The sequence below is a fragment of the Anopheles maculipalpis genome, chromosome 3RL (genome assembly GCF_943734695.1).
Source record: "Anopheles maculipalpis chromosome 3RL, idAnoMacuDA_375_x, whole genome shotgun sequence".
In the NCBI taxonomy this organism is placed as follows: domain Eukaryota; kingdom Metazoa; phylum Arthropoda; class Insecta; order Diptera; family Culicidae; genus Anopheles; species Anopheles maculipalpis.
The window spans coordinates 34639682-34652322 of record NC_064872.1 but is presented as its reverse complement, the minus strand read 5'-3'; the positions used below and the strand labels follow the sequence as shown (position 1 = coordinate 34652322).

Sequence of the window (12641 nt, the reverse complement as noted above, 5' to 3'; positions counted from 1 at the left end):
GAGAATCTTGGTAAGTTAGATAGAATAAGGCATATCAAGGCCCGATAGCATTTTTAATAGCATTTTTTAGAAAAATCTCCATCGGATGACCTTGTTCAATTAATCTTTGTTCAAGACGTTATAGTCAAGTCTCAAGAAGTATTACAAAAATACGAACAAACATGTTTACATAAGCTTTTGCTTCAGGTCACTGACCCAAGAGCTGGTCGCGAAATGTAGCAAGATTTTTGTAGAAAAAACTATTTAATGTCTCTTGTAGGATTTAAAGGCAAATGAGGTCTTAAAGACACAAAATCTCTATAAAATAAGTCCAAATAAAAAAAGTTTCTTGTAGAATTTGAACAAAATTGATTCGATTGCGTTTGGTATAAAATAATATTTTCTGTGTAATTTGAAGTTTGCGTATGTCTAAATTAATAAGTTAGTAAAATAAATCGACAAGCTTTTTCAAAGTGCTAAAAAAAAATCAAACTTCATTTATTATTAGTCTTGTTCAGCTACAGGTGTCAATGATCAACTTTACGCCAACTAATAGGAAAGGTTAGAAATATGGACGCAAATTGAAACTCATCAAATATGCTAAACCACTTTAGGACTTTCTTCCCCTCCGGTCGATGACATTCCAAGAAGATTTGCTTGCTTTCGAGGTACTCTTTTTTTTATTTTGCAAACGTCACACAGCGTGTAACCGTCTTTTACATCGTTTCGTGATTGCAAGCTAAACAGCAAGGAAAGGACATTGTATTCGCCCGGAACTTGGATTCGTCCTCCCTTTAAGTTTCCGCGGAGAATGTTGCGCTATTGAACTACAAGGCACGTTTTACTCTTTCGATAACAGTTTGTCTTCGAGGCTATGCTGTTGCTTCAAGTCTTTTCCCAGCAATGGAAAACAATTAATTCCCCCTTGGTTTCGCCCTTTTTACGACATCCTAAACGGTGTATTGTTTCGATCGATCCCCCCACAAACGATTCGTGTTTGTGTGCGCGACGGCCGTTCGATTGTTGTTTCCGCGTAATTTCTAACTTTAATGATGGTAATTTATTCGTACCCGTGTGCCCCTTGGAAAAAGGTACTTTGCGTGATTGCGGGTGGGTGAGTTGTATGGTTGGTTTTTTGGTTGCAGTTTGTCAAAGCAGAAGTTTGTTCTGGAGCTTTTGGCGGAGTAAAATTGATGGGTAATTGCTCAGCGCTGGAATACAGGCTACAGTGATATCGTAGGCACCCTTATACGGTGATTGTAACTGTTTTTATCAAGCTTATTCTATTGTGTCAATTACACACTATCAAATTTCCCCCTTTTGCCAAGCGTTTCTAGGAACACCGAATGGAATTTTACTTCTTTTCAGCCAAATTACTGTTTGGTGAATTTATTCGTTACGCGCTACCCAGCAACAATTGTGTTCGTAATTTGTTTATGCATATTTCATTCGATTAATTTCCCGTTTCTCTGCCGTCCATCGTTTAGATTATCCGATTTGCTTCTTTCCTCCTGAGACTTGTGCGTAGTTTATTTCTTTTTTTTTCCTCCATGCGGTAAGATTACTGTTACGCTACGAGCAACAGGCTACAGGCAACGAATCTAATCACCAATGCAGCACAATCATCGTAACATAATCAGCAACATCATAACCATCAACCGAGAAGGATATCATCATTTACGCCCGTCTGTCTCGCTAAAGCACACAGTCTTGGCCCACCGAATTGTCGAATGGATCGATTTGGATGAGTTCTTTTTTTCTTTCTTTTGCTGCCGCCATAATTATGTCCCTTCGGGGAGACTTCGTTGTACTCTGGCTTTTGGACATAACTGTAATTTAGACGCTATGTTGTCGAAGAACGTCCTTAGACGAGTCATGGACAGTGCAGCATAGCAACGTAAAACAATACTAATTTGAGTTATGTTACTTTTTACTACTTCGACTTTACTGTAGAATCTTCAATTCATTGTAGAAGGATATTACAACTTTTCTACAGAAACCATCAAAGCAGGTTTGGTGATGATAAATTACACTTGTTTGTCAACTTCTTAAGATCACTTTTCTTCATAGAACTTTCAACCCTTTTGAGAGATTTTACTAAAAAGCCTCGCTTGACTTGCCTTCAGTAGATCATCTTGATAAGAAAGTTTATTAATTAGAATAAATTGAGATGGTTCCTGCAAGACCTCTTTTCAGAAGTAATGATATCAAATGGGATGTCATGTCGTATCGTTTGTCTGTGATGTTGAAAATTCCTAAATATTATGCTCCACCAGCAAAACACTGGTACATCCAAATGATTAATCGAAAAATGGACAGCGTTCAACGTGGCATTTTACACGAATAATGTCAGGTGAACATTGCTTCGTAATTTTTTTCGTAAACTATGTTTCGGTGTTTTCTAAACGATTCCTATAAATTTGTCCAATAAGAAAGTCCTATTCCATCGCATCCAAAATCCTTTCTTGACAACTTTCCTTGAGCTCAAGCTTCCAGTGACTGCCTTTTAGCGGTAGTTTCAACCATTGTCACACGAGGAGGGTGTGCGAATGGGACGATAAAGATCGAAAGAAAGGCATTTGCCGGCAGCTAGGATATTTTTCGGAACCGAGAACTGCACGTCCTCTTTGCATCCTGTTCTCGTTACACCAATTTATCGTTCGTCTTCGCACTTGCTCGTTAGCAGCACAGCGCGGCAAAGAAAGCAACTGCTGGAACTTGACAACGGAAAATTGGTGCATAAAATGTGCTTGGCCCATAAATTTCTTCTCCCATTAGCGACAGTAAATGGGTTAAAATGGTGTGCTAGTACTATTCGTTCGCCAAGTAGTTGTAGGATGGATGGCGCACATAGTGTTTGTCTACTTGTGTGGCATCTTTCAACCGCCTTCAGGACTTCTCTTACACCTTGGAGTGGTTTTCGTCGAGTTTTTTCTTCGTACTTCTTTTTATACAAACCGATTGTAAATAGCACTTTTGAAATCCATTACCGGGCATGATGAAAGAGATGATTATCTTTCTACTGAAATATTATCCCTATCATCAGCACAACAACTTTTCTAACAAAATAGACAAGTTTCGACTGAATTTCGATCGATTTGATTAATATTTTTCTTTTGTATGTTTGTTTCAGATTGCTGAGAACTGCAAGAGGATCTATAGCTTGAAGGTATGTACTGCAAAATGCCTTTAAAAACCGAACGAACCTAACTAGCTTAAAGTTGTGCAGCTTATTGTCTCTCTGATCGTGTCAACAGTCAAACAAAAATAAAAGAGCGATGCGAACATTGAAAACGCAGGCATCACGTTCGCTATCGTTTTACCAGTAACGATAAAATGGCAAAATTCTATTGAATTAATTTTAATTTCCGTCATCATCTCGTCAACGGAAGATCTTTGAAAGTTTGTGGAAGAACTGCTGGTTTAGCCATTTTATCTAGAAACCTACCGGTAACAGCTGTTCCTCGGCGAAATTCCTCGACGCTGGTGATGAGACCAGGATGAAACAAGAAGCAAAGTAATTTCTCAACCAAATCTTCATTGGCGATACTCTGCAGGTTCGCCGCGTTGAGCTTTCGGATGAAATGGGAGTTAAAGTGTACAGGGTGGGAAGTATTTCGTCGCCAGAAGACACAACTTTTCAACCGTAAATAGCTCATGGATGTAGTCTATTTGGAATCAAACGGACGGCATTCTGAGAGGGTTGAGTTTTCCAACAGAAACTTGCAGCCATTCTATGTTGCTAAGGCCATGTTTTACAAGCGTATAATTGCCATTTCGGTAGTGTATTGTTGTGGTTAGTAAGCTGAAATGCTCCTCATTACAATCTTTTAAATTATTCAAATTTTTAACACACTTTTTTCGGGATTGCAATTGCAAAAGTTTATAAGTATATGTTACAAAAAATTCATTTTGTTTCGTGAGACGTAGAGGTTTAAACTTAGTTTTGTCATTAAGTTTATTCCATGATGTCTTATTAGTAAAGCTTTAATTAAACTAAAGCTTTTGAAAAGTTTAAAATAACTAATTAACTTTTAATTTTCAATTTGAACATTAAATCAACAGATGAATTAACAAAAAATGTGTTGCCTAAAGCAGATTTTATACATAACCAACTGTGTAAAGTCAGCAATACGGCCTAGCCGTCCTTTATGAATAAAAAAAAAACTTTGTAAAGTGAATTGATACACGAGCTTCTATAAGATTTCGTACACGTTTCGATAAGATTTCGTTAAAAAGCATACACACGACAAAAATGGGAAAACCCACTAAATGCCCAAGGCTTCACAATATTGAAGCAAAACAAAGTTCTATTGCTGTACCGATGCTGATTGTGCTTTGTATATTGCGCGGCAAATTACCATGTCGGATGACGACAAACGGAAGAAAATAAATGTTTTGACAATTTTCCCATCACGTCAAGCAGGAGCTGGGGTGGGAGTGAAAAAGTTTCCGCGTGTACCGAGTAAGATAAACCACGCGTTGGGCCTTTTTTTCGACTGCAACCAGTGGATGTCGTGGATGTAGGGTACACCAGCACTGTGTGTAAAATGGCGTGGGAAACATAATTTAAGAATTACAACGTCTATTAAAACAGCACAGAAGTAACGACGCTAGCGGCCGGTTCCAATCGTGCTTTTGCGACGGTTTCGAATCGTGTGCACACATTTTATTGGTTAGAATGTAGGAAGCGAACTGCTTTGTCGGGATCCTACATTGATCCTCAAACGTTCCTTTTTTGTGATAAGGTGGGAACAAAGTTTTATTTTTATTCCAAAGTAAAAGTTGTGTGGTTGCTGTCATAATACTTTCCAAATAGCACCAGCATAAGATAAACTTGTCGATAAAAAAAACTTCCAGAGTAGCGAGACAGTTGAGCTAAATTTAGGGAAGAAGAGGCTTATTATTTATGTCGTTCGAAAAGCACAAACACCTCGCTGGAAGAGCGATCTGGAAACTCCCCAGTCACGAGGGATCGCTAATGTGTGTGTGGCTTGCAAAGTTGGCAAAAGTGTGTGCCATCTTCATAAAAGAAAAACTAGGGAAAAAACACAAAAATGTATGGGAAAGTTTATGGATATTTTGATAGTGATGATTGTCAGTACATAAAGCTGTTAAAACGAGCTCAAGTGTTGGTATTTATTGTTATTTTATTGACAATATTCTGTGGACAGGTTCGTCATTTAATGCGAGAACTTTATTACAACAACCATAACGAAGTCATCAGGTAATTAAAATGTGCCAAAATGGTACAGTACAAGCTGCTTCTCACGCAAAGTGAAGTCTATGATGATCCTTCATGATTACCAAGCCCAAGTTCTAAACCGAAAAATCTAATAAGCTCGAATAAACACAGTTTTAGCCGTCGTAGCTTGCTGTCATCATCATCGTCGAAATTTTGATTGGGCACTAGTGATGCTTGCCAGTTTGTGCGGAGAACTAACAACATTTAAACTGGTTAATATCAAAGCACATGGCTGAAGTCATCATTGGCGCCAGTATGTAGGAAAAATAGCATCGTTAAATGTTCGGTTTGCTGCTTCTAATCTATTAATCCGAAGCTCTGCTCGAGTTGGACATTTATTTTTGTTTTTAAGTGATTAATAAACTTATATTGATTCTTTAAATAATTAAAATTATGATTTTAGACCCTTATTATTTAATTTTTTGAGTAACATTTCCATTTGAAATAATAGGTTAGGAACATAAAAACGATACAAAACACTCAACCGTCAACTCCAACGTGATTCAACTCAAATTCATCGTGTCCGAAGCCAAAACGAGATTATTGGCAGAAATTCGACGACAATTATTTTCGTAATTATAAAACTCATCAAAGAGATTCATGCCAGAAGCGAACCGGTTGCACTGCAACCGCCTCGTCCGCTTCGTTACAATAAATTATCTTTAATTAGATAATGGCAACACTTTCTTTCTCGTTCATGTTCCAGCTGCTGTACGAAACAGTACAGCCACCAACAACGGGTGTGCGATGTGCTGGCTGCTACGCCACACGGTAAAGACGTTCGGACGAAGGACGATTAGTTTCATTCTCGGAATGAAAAATCCAGCTTTTCCTTTTGTCCGCATCGGATCGGAGTTGGCGAGCAAATTTTGAAAATTCAAACCCGGAACACAAGTGGCAGCGAACGGGAGATACTTTTGCTTTTTTACGAAAATCGAAACGGTGCTGGCGGGCGGAAGACGAGTGACATAAAATGTTGAGCCAGCTGTTTAGCTTGTCGCAAAAGTGTCTGTCCCGAAAGTGGCAATGGGTGGTGGTGGGTTGAGCATGCAAAACGTTATCGCCATTGGTACAAAGTGTGACGGGTTTGGTAAAAATTTTATTCACCAACATTATTGACAGATACAAACGAAAGTAACGGAAGGGAAGCTTTCGAAGAATGTTGCACAGGCGATCATGTTTCGTTGCTTGGTCGTTTGCCCCCCATCTCTTGTCATTTGGTTCATGTAATGATCGATTGGTTTAGGGGTTTTATTGGAATTGGTATCATTTAGAAGAATTGTTTTGAATATGTTTGGTTATTTTGCTTTCTGATCTAAGTTTTTCTGAATATAAATCAATCTACTAAAAGGCTCCATTCCTGTAACCGGATGTTCCAAGCGGTACAAACTTTAGTCAAACTTTAAAATTTTCAGCGGTTATTTAATTTTCCACGATTCATACTTTAGCAGTCCTGAGAAATTATTCCGGATATTTGGACGGAAGTTTTTGCTTCCGTTCGATTAATGTTACAAAATTCAACGATTCGAGTAAAAATGATCGAATGTCTCCCTCGACAAAACACCACCGCTTCCGACTGTTCTCAAAGTAATATCTCGGAATAACTGAAATCAGAAACATTTTACTACAATCTTTATATTATGTGTTTAATTTTTAAAATTTCGTACTTAAAGCATACATTTCGCAACAAAGACAAAGCATGCATTTTGCAACAGAGAGGACACATTTCTTCAGCCTTGGCAAAAAGAATAAAGCGGATGTCGTTGAATGTGAAATTTGCAGTCAGGTGTATGCGTCCCTTTTGCATTATGCATTGCATTTTAGCACTCCCAAGACAATCTGAAGATTTGTCCTGCTTCCGGAGTGTTTTGAAAGCAGCAAGAAATGTGAAATATGCCTCCATCCACCGTGCGAACTTACCTTGGTGCGTTTGTTCTTCTCTTTTCTCGTATTATGCCTAGAAGCGGCCAGGGTGCTGCGCATTTGGTACATTGTACACTCTTTATGCATCATCCAACTTAACCATTTCGGGAACATCACAGCTTCACTTACACAGCTTCTTGTTTTTTTTTGCAACTGTTGCGAATGCTGTAAAGACGCGGAGATAACAGAGATAGAGAACGAGCCTTGGCGTATTCCTTTGTTTAGGTGTCGCTCGTCTGCCTTATGTTGACAGACGGGTTTCTCCTTCTTCACAAATAATGCCTGCTGCCGTGTGCCCTTTACTGGGCTTGGTTGGCACGGTTTGAGGACGCGTTGATGAGTAGTGTGCGTTAGGTTCTTGTATCCATATTTAATCTCATTTGTACTGTGATAAAATTCACATGGAGGAGGACTTTTTCTTCGGCACATTGTTGCATTTTATTTTAAGTTTTGTTTTATTCTCATCACGATGTCTCGTTTCAGTGTTTCTTATATTTTTATTATTTATTTTAAAGTTTTGGGTGTTACTGTAAATGGCTTATCCAACTACGTGTTATCGGCAAGTCTAGTAAGTCATTCGATGACCGGCGTGACCTTAAAAAAGGTCGTTAAGCCGAGAAGAAGACATAAATTAGGCTAAAATTTATTTTGAAAACGTCTTTATTTTCAACATAAATGTATCACCACAACTTGCCATGAGGACCGTTTTATTCCAATTCCCGAGGAATTTCAATGTCTGCTTTTAGTCGATTGTGATATTTTGTGCTATTTACATGTACCAAAGAGAAATAGCAGCAAAATCTTAGCTCTAGTCCCCTATTCCTAACGCCATACTACAACGTCAATGGCAATCGGATCGAACAACCGGTTAGAAAACTTGATACAATTGCTTGTATCAGGATGTGGTCGAAAACGTACCGCACAAAGGATTGCTTGCTTGCCAGAGCAGTTAAATGGATTCCCTTAATATATTGTTGTTGCCATCAACAACTTGTTCGTGGTACAGTTCAGACAAGCATCTCAGTTCTCAGAAAATATTCTCTCATGGTGTTCAGAACATGCCCTACCATGCACCGTAGTATATAGTAGGTTTCTTTATGTAAAGTTGAATTGTACTATGTAGAATGTTCGGTAAATCAGGTTGTTCGGCGTATCAGCAACGTTGGACAAAGTATCTCTTTCAAAACAAGACAAAAGTATACTCGATGCGCACCATCTACATTTGCTGATATCCCGTCCATTCGGGCAAATCTTTTTCCATGATAAACACTCGAAAAGCAATATCAAACCTATTTATTGGGCTACAGTTTCGTTCAGCCTATCCCCGAAAATGGTGGTACGTGTGTCAAGCTATTGAGAGCAAGTTTGAATTTCTTTAGAAAGTTCTCCTTATCGTGACTCAAATGAATCGGAAACTTGCTCGGCAAGAAATCCCGGCCAATGGTTTGTGAGTTGTAGATCCTTCCCAAAATTAGCGGTGACGAGGGTCATTAGGAAGAATTCATTTATGTTTGAAAGTTAAGGGATTCGGCTATCGCAAACTTGACTCAAAATATGGTTTAATCAAGATCGAAGCCTCGTGCTTGTTCGCATAAATCATATACGTAACTTAACACCAGGAAAGTGTTTGTGTATTATCGTTTCAAAAAAAGCAACATGAATAAAACATTTATGAACGATTTTTGCCTGCAGGATGATTGTTTTTTTTTCAAAAGATTTATTTGCTCATATTACTGTGTTTGCGTAAGCTTTGGTGGCCATAAATTACCTGTACCTTTTTTTCGTACCTTTTCCGTCAATGCTCATTTTCCCGTCCATCGGAACAATCGTTCAGTTTTGTCTCCCAGTGCGCGACATTGAAAAAGATGGATTGATACACAGTTTACGAAGATGGTTCCACATTTATGACTGACAGCGGAAACAAATTGAATCATGAAAGTAATGGCGGATAGTCAGTGGGGAAGAAATAAAATACCGTGTTCCGGTTTAGTGTTTCTGTCCGGTTGGGTTTGGCGTTTTTTTCAGAGTGAATTTCTACTTTCAAGTGAATTTCTATTTTAGAATATTTCTGTGTTTCAAATATAAAAGTGTGGAACATATCCCAACACTTCCCAAAAATGTTGAACAATACGTGTACAATTAGAATTGCAATCAATGGCTTATTTGCACACCACAAACACATTATCATTTAAATGAGTGATCGTTGAATTGCACATTTGGCTCAACCAATTCTTTCTCTCTCTCTCTCTCTCTCTCTCTCTCTCTCTCTCTGTCGACGAGAACGAAATTAATATCATGCAAAGCAGAAACCTCTCTTCTCCACCTAGAGAAATTGGAATGCAAATTTATCGATGGTGAAAATACAGTTCAATTTGGCTGAATCAAATACGTTTGCTTAATTGGTTTTGTTTGTTGTTCACTCAAGTGCATGACCTTCGACGCAGTCAAATTGTTGATGCATTAAATGATTGATGTTGGAAGGGCAAAAGGTAACTCAAAACGGAATTATTATTTAAATAGAAGTAGAAAATGTTAAACATCGACATTATTGCTGATTTCAAAGGTAATTTAAAAAAAATATATACTCCTATCGGATATGTCCTAATTTATCAATGCTTGATTAACGATTCATAGTAGCGTGCTTGTGGAACCCTAATTGAGTCTGTAAATGATTATCAATAACGAAAAAAAGCTATCAATTGAAGATTCATTTCTTCCATTTAATAATAAATTGCCCTTTAAAGTTTTCCCCGAACGGAAAGCTCCGTACGACGGCCCTCTACTTTCAACTTCAGGTTTAATGCTGCTGGTAGAGTGTTGTTTTATTAATGTGTTTGCACAAGTGGTCGTTCAATTTAATACTATCTGCCAAGCATTCTTGGAAAATGGATTTTATTCAGGCAGATTCAGCTAAGGAGCATCATCCATCCTGTCTGAAATGTGGCCTTAAGTAATGCTATCAAAATTAAAGTACTCTTCTGCGGTCACTGCACAGTGGTAGCAGTAGCTGAATTGTGGTAAGATGGGTGCCAGGAATGCCATTGCAAAATCCCCCGCCACAAGAGACCTGTTCAAAGTCTTTTGTTTAAGGTAACTGGGTTGTTCGTTCGGTTGACTGAACTTCATTTAATCCGGAACATAATCTCGGTTTATTGGTCAAATATGAGGTTATATTCCTTTGTTGCTCGGAGGTATTGAAGCGCAATATTCGTCTCTCAGCTTGGTTAGCAATGTGGAGCTTAAAATAAACGGTCTGATGCTTAAACAACTTGCCTGGAAAATTCACCTATCGGCCTTTAAATGTCTCGTTAATTTAATTAGAGATAATGTTGTTCTAAAATTGAAGCGAATTGGAAATTAGATTAAACTAGAATTAATTTTACATCATTAATTCTCTCAATATCGTACTGTTAATTAGGATTTCTTACTAGTGGCTCACATACACGCCTACCGTTTCGTTTCCATTGCCATGGGAATAGTTTTTGGGACTCATTTGAATGATTTTAAACGAACTCCTATGTCCAACTGTGGAACGAATACACTGCAACTTTAGTTGAAAAAACCAGTGTAGAAAAGTTCTAGAGAAAAACAGCATTCAAACACACATAATGCCATCTGTTTCATTCGGACATCATCCTGATTTAATTAAGAGTTCAGCCCATGTGCCGCAGTCGACAGTAAAATTGAAAGAACACAAAAAAGCAGTGGTTGAACATCAGACAGATGCGTCACACCAGTGGCGACGATGAATCTTTTAGCTTCAGTGTCGTGCAAATAGTCAGATGGTGATTATGATGGACACACGAGTAACTGGTGTGTGTCTCCGTCGAAATATCTTGCGGAAGGGAACAAAATATCCCACAACATCACGAAAAATGCACCACCACCTCCAGCGGGTCATCCGTTCGGTCGGATATAGAAATTTGTTCATCATTGGCTTGACACCATCTCGTCCGGAAAATTCAGGTTTTCCGTATTGCAAACTCTTAAAGGTAGTGGGTTATGGTAAAATCCTTCATTTTGAGCAATGCAGTAAAACTAATTTAATCAACAAAGATTTTTTTTCTTGGGATAGAATCCATCATATAAGGTGTGCACAAAAAATATACACTCAAGAGAATTTCTCGCTTTATTCTCTTAAAAGGTTGTATTTTTTTTTGTTGCGGTGTATTTTTCTTAATCAACTATAACTCTCCGTCTTGCCTGAAGATAGACGGAAAGACAGATGAATTGACACACTATGTTCATTTATTTTATCAACCTAAAACCAGCAGGAGTGTGCATGTGAAGGCAGATGAACCGAAGCGAATAGGAAGAAAAGTGGAAACAAATAAATCTCTGACGCTTTCCCCAAACCATCCAAGCATTGAATGCGGTAAAGTTTCTGGTTTGGAAATGCTGCAAAAGCATCCATTCGGATTCGCTCTCACGAAGATAAGTCTATCACGGGTGATTCTGAATCCCATCAATATTTTAAGCGAATCTTTCTGACACGAAGAATGAAAAGGCTTTCGGCTGTTTCAATCTTAAGCACTTAACATTTGGAAGAAAAATCGATCGATTCGAGCTCACCAACTTCACCGGTACGGTATGGAACCAATCGGCATGACGGTGTGAAATGGATCACGATAAAATATTGTTGTGATTATTGCACCAATAAAGGTTCCTGGTTTACCGTCATGATCTTTGCTAATTCTCCATCCTTCAGAACGTTCCAACCCGAAGGATGTGGGCTGTCATTTTGCATTAGTTTCTATTTTGTGCAGGAAAAAGCCGTTTGTGTTTTCCGTATTACCGGCAGGAGTCCCTACCGGCGGCATATTATCTGTACATTCTCTATAAAGCGTTGTCAGCAGGTTGGAGAACAATAAACTGAGAATTTATTGCTAACCCCCCTTCAACTAGATATTTCACCTCCGTACACAAAGTGTTGATGTATTACATATCCAGTTGCGAAAGATTAACACATTTTTTGCTATATTGAGCAGGAATAAAAAGCAAGCGAGAGGAAAATATTAATGCGGCAACCATTTGTGATTGTGGGTATAGAGCGTCGGAATGTCACAAAAGGTACATCACATTAAGGTAAAAGGTAATTATACAATATACGGAACAATAGTAAACAATATTCCACCCAAATATTTTCTCGTATGATCTACCAGGTTGGTTTCGAAATGTAAACTTCAATCGCATTTGCATCGTGCGTGTCCTGGCGCGCTTCCCGCTACGGCTACAAATTGTTTTACACCCTTAAAGCCGTTTTCGATTACATGTCGGTACATAATGAAGGGCTTTTTGTAAACAAATACATCCCACGGATCGATATCAGGTGTAACATGTGATTTTCGTATCATTTTCAATAACTTCATTTTGAATATTTAATTGAAATTGTGATTTAACATGAATGCATCAGATTAAAGTCGGGCAAAAAAATGTTCAAGAAAATAATATAAAAGGCAGTAGAAATACGAGTTTAATGAACCAACTAATTTGG

The 12641-nt window shown here is 38.2% G+C and overlaps 2 protein-coding genes across 2 annotated transcripts in view; both read left to right on the top strand.

Moving 5' to 3' along the window:
* LOC126564894 (immunoglobulin-binding protein 1) overlaps positions 1–12641 on the top strand; it is a 526173-nt gene that overhangs the window by 396515 nt on the left and 117017 nt on the right. The gene's annotated exons all lie outside the window — the stretch shown is intronic.
* Positions 1–12641, top strand: part of LOC126564438 (leupaxin) — a 132758-nt gene that overhangs the window by 22012 nt on the left and 98105 nt on the right. The window lies entirely within an intron of this gene.